Genomic DNA, 4,472 nt, shown 5'->3' on the forward strand with positions numbered 1-4,472 from the left:
CAGTACTATTTTAGGATGTTTGCCTTTGGACTCATACCTCAGTGATAATCTCTCAGTACATCCATGCTGCTGCTCATGGTAGTTTTTTTTTTTTTTTCCTGAGTGTATTCCACTGTACAGATGGGCCAGTTAGTCTTCATTTTTCTGTCGATTTTTGGTTAATGCTCTGACTTGGCTATTGTGAATAGTGCTGCCCTGAAAATAGAAATGTACATATTCTTTGGAATTAGGAGTTTTTCCAGATCAAAGCAAGGAGTGGTATTGCTGGAAAACGTGGTAACTCTCTATTTCGTGTTTCAAGGAGCCTCCAGATATTTTCCTTCGTGGCTGCACCCACCCATTTACAACCCTGCCCACGGTGTAGGAGGGTTCCGTGTTCCCCTCGCCCTCGGCAGCACTTAAGCTTCGAAGATCTTTTGAGGATGGCCGTTCTGAGCCGTGTGAGAAGATGGCTCATGGTAGTTTTAATTTGCATTTCTTTGCTACTTACTGATGATGAGTATCTTTCCACGGGCTTTTTACCTTCTATGGGGGAGTACAGTTAACCTCCGGAAAGTGGCTTCTTGAAAGTCAGCCCTGTTTTGAATTCTCTTCATGTGATTTACCCCGGAAGATTTCTTTAGGGCTGGTGTCATTTTTTTTTTTTACCTTCTTGTTAACATTTTTATTATAGTATTTCCTTTTAAATTCATTCAAAACAAACAAAAAAGGAAAACAAAGACAATGGTCCCAGAAGGAATGCACGATTCGTTTTAGTTACAGCACAGAGATTCTTCTCTCAGTGGGAACTGTGCTCTTGGTTTCAGCAGTTAAGTGAGGGGAAGGTCTTGCGCTTTTGAAGTTCTGAGGGGTGCAGGGCGTCCGCGTTAGTAGGGGTAGATAGGAAATGCTATCTGCAACGGTCCAAGGCTGGAACGGTCTTCCAGTCACTGTGGCGTCCACCTGCTGTCAGGGTTAGTTCCAGATTTTGAGGAAGCTGTCCCAGGACCCCGTCGCCACGGCCATCCCGTCATCAGTTACCCCCAGGCAGCTCACGCCGTTGTCATGCCCGGCCAAGACCCCTGCCCTGTCGGCTTTGAGGGCGTCCCAGACGTTGCAGTTGAAGTCGTCGTACCCTGCGAGAAGGAGGCGCGCACTCTTGGAGAAGGAGACGGAGGTGATCCCGCAGATGATGCTGTCGTGGGAGTAGGCCCTGAGCTCCTGGTCCGCACGGAGGTCGAACAGCCGGCAGGTGGCGTCGTCTGAGCCAGTGGCAAATGCGTTGCGGTTCGGGAAGAAACAGATGGCGTTGATACCGGGCTCGTGGCCGGTGAAGGTTTGCCGGCACACCCCTTCTCGCACGACCCAGAGTTTGGCTGAAGCGTCACAAGCACCAGAGACAGTCTGGTGTCCGGAGCGAGTGAAAGGCTCATGGCGTCCCCGGTGTGTCCGGTGAATGTGGTCGTCTGCTGGCCAGTCTCGATGTCCCACAGGGCACAGGTGGTGTCTCCAGAGCCGGTAACGATCTGATCGTCATCCAGAAAACGGCAGCACGACAGGTAACCTGTGTCCAGCCAGCTCACGATTCACACGACATTCCCTTCACGAGTTTTCAGACTGTAAATGGAGCAGATGTTATCCAGGCCTCCGCAGGCCACGTAGTTCCCAGAAGGGGCATAAGCGCACGTCATGACCCGCGAGGAGCGCAGAGGGATGGCATGGACCTTGTTTGTGGTGTAGCTGTCCCAGATAACAAGTTTACCGTCCTGCGAGGCACTGACCAGAAGCCTGGAGTCGGTGCCGCAGTGCATGGCATAGATCTTGGCCAAGCGTCCCCTCAGCGTCCTCCTGGTGCGCGTCTGGACTCTTCCCGCAGGGTCAGTGTTTGTGATCTGAGAGAGAGTCGCGTCTGCACTCGCCTTCCGAGCATCTCTAATTTGGTCTTTAAGCGGTTCGGCCTCCTGCCGTAACTGGTCAAGTTCACTCATCTTCTAATCTTAGTGCTCTTCAAAGCCACCTCAAAGAATCTGAGATCTTAATTCAGAAGTGCTGCTGGTCTGTTCTCCCAAACATGTAAAACTGTCTGCAACAGAGAAAAGGCTCGCCGCCTCGTCCCGCCTGCCGCGCCCGCTCCCCGCCGCCTCAGCCGCCGCTCCGGGAGGTGGTCGTGCTCCGGCCGCTCCGCGGGCGCTGCGGGCAGGTGCGCCGGCGAAGCTCGGTCCGGTCGGTCCCGCGGCGGCTGCTCCACGCCCGCTCCCGCTCCCGCTCCCGCTGCCGCCGCCGCCGCCTCCGTCCGCCCCTCAGACGCCTCCAGCCATCGGGATGGGCGCGGCGGCCCCTCGGCTGGTGTCATTTAGAGCCGAGCCCAATAGCCCCGGTTTTCAAGTGCTTCTTACGGGGAATAACCACAAGGTGGCAGCATTTCTTCATGCCCCCTCTGGTTACCTGGGCAACCAGAGCCTCAGGGCAAATCTGGTTTCTCGGTTGTCAGTAAGAATGGATCCCTGGGATCTTCCCGACCCAGGGATTGAACCCGCTTCTCCTCCGTCTCCTGCATTGGCAGATGGATTCTTTACCACTAGCGCCACCTGGGAAGCCCTAAGGCTTGTGTCTCCTTACTTCTTCCCCCTTCCCCTTCATCCCCCAGGCGGTCCCAATGATTGCAACACCATTCTGCAGAGGGACCTGTCCTCTCAGTGGGGTGACCCTAAGGAAGGAGGCTGGAGGTGGGAACCCCACCACCAGGCGACACGGGGCCCAGGGCACTTTGCAAAGCTCTTCCAGCCCAGAGACCCCACCATCCTTTGGGGGCACTAGGTTTAGTGCTGCTGCAGGAGGGTCCCACAGGATCTGGAGACCGGGCTGGGGGGCTGATTGGCTGGCATATCCTCCCCAGCGCCCTCAGCCCCAGGACAGCCCCGCCTGGGGACCTAGCCTGCTCAGGCCCCAGGGACGTGATGCCAGCTCAGGTCCCCAAGGCCCGAGGGGAACAGAGTCAGCAGCTCTTTTGTCTTTCTTTCTTTCCTGTTATGTTTATTTTGAATTTGAGTATATAGGTGATTTGCACTGTTGTGGGTTTTTTTTTTTAATGTCTAAAGCAACGTTATTCATTTATACATAGATGTATATATGTTCTTTTGGGGTTCTTTTTATCATATAGGTTATATACAGTTAAAGTAGGGTTCCCTGTGCTCTACAGTGGGTCCTTATGGATTATTTTATAACTAGTAGTGTGTATATGTTATTCTCAACATATGTTTCTCCCTGCACCTGGCCTTTCCTTTTTGGTAACACGATTCTTTACTAAGTATATGAAGCTGTTACTGTTTTGTAAAGAAGCTCATTTGTTTCCATGTTTGGATTCCGCCTAGAAGTGATAACAGGCGATACTTCGTCTCACTTAGTTCATCTAGTGTGATGGTCTCTGGCCCTTCCCTGTGACTGGAAGTGGCTTTCTTTCATCCTTTTATGTCTGGGTTTGTATATCTGAGTTGACTCACTGAAAAGGGGATGACAGAGGATGAGATGGCTGGATGGCATCACTGGCCTGATGGACACGAGTCTGAGTGAACTCCGGGAGTTGGTGATGGACAGGGAGGCCTGGCGTGCTGCTATTCATGGGGTCGCATAGAGTCGGACACAACTGAGCGACTGAACTGAACTGAGCTGACCTGACCCCGGCTGCTTTAACCGTTCACCTGTCCTTCTGCACACAGGTTTCTTTCGTATCTTGGCGAGTGTATCCAGTGCTGCCATGATGGTTGGCGTGCAGTATCTTGAAATTTTGGTTTTCCCAGGATCCATGCCCAGGCATGGGATGGCTGGGTCACATGGTACTTTGTTGCTGAGTGTCTGAAAGCCCCTCTGTACTGTTCTCCAGAGTGGATGCACTGATTTACATTCCCATCTGGGGTAGAAGGGCTCCCTTCTCTCCACACCCCCTTCAGCATTTATTGTTGTCGAATTTTTGAGATGGCCATGCTGACTGGTGTGAAGTGACATCTCATTGAACTTTTGATTTGCATTTCTCTAATGATTAGGGACGCTGAGCATCTTTTTGCGTACTTTATGTCCACCTGGGTGCCTTCTATGGAGAAACGCCCATTTCGAACTTTGGCCCACTTTTCCATTGTTTTATTTTTTTTAATTGAGCTACCTGGACTGTTTGCATGTTTTGGAGATGAATTCCTTGTATCTCCATTTGCAAACACTTTTTTTTCCCCACCCATTCTGAAGGTTGTCTTTTTCTTTCGTTTATAGTTTACCCTACTGCTCAAATGCTCTTAAGGTTAATGAAGTCCCATTTGTTGATTTTATTGTATTATTCTAAGAATGAATCCAAAAAGAACTGGCTGCGATTTATATCAAGCCATGTTCTGTATATGTTCCTCAAGAGCTTTATAGTATCCACCCCTCCATTTAGATCTCTGCTTTGATGTATGTTTTTCTGCAGGGGGTTAAGCAGTGTAGTAATTTCATCGTCTTTTCACTAG

At 51.0% G+C, this 4,472-nt stretch overlaps 1 pseudogene; it reads right to left on the minus strand.

The window, feature by feature from the left end:
• Window positions 1–816: 816 nt before the first annotated feature.
• LOC138419153 (guanine nucleotide-binding protein G(I)/G(S)/G(T) subunit beta-1 pseudogene) lies at window positions 817–2,051 on the minus strand (annotated as a pseudogene).
• Window positions 2,052–4,472: the final 2,421 nt, after the last annotated feature.

This window comes from Ovis canadensis, chromosome 14 (genome assembly GCF_042477335.2).
Source record: "Ovis canadensis isolate MfBH-ARS-UI-01 breed Bighorn chromosome 14, ARS-UI_OviCan_v2, whole genome shotgun sequence".
In the NCBI taxonomy this organism is placed as follows: domain Eukaryota; kingdom Metazoa; phylum Chordata; class Mammalia; order Artiodactyla; family Bovidae; genus Ovis; species Ovis canadensis.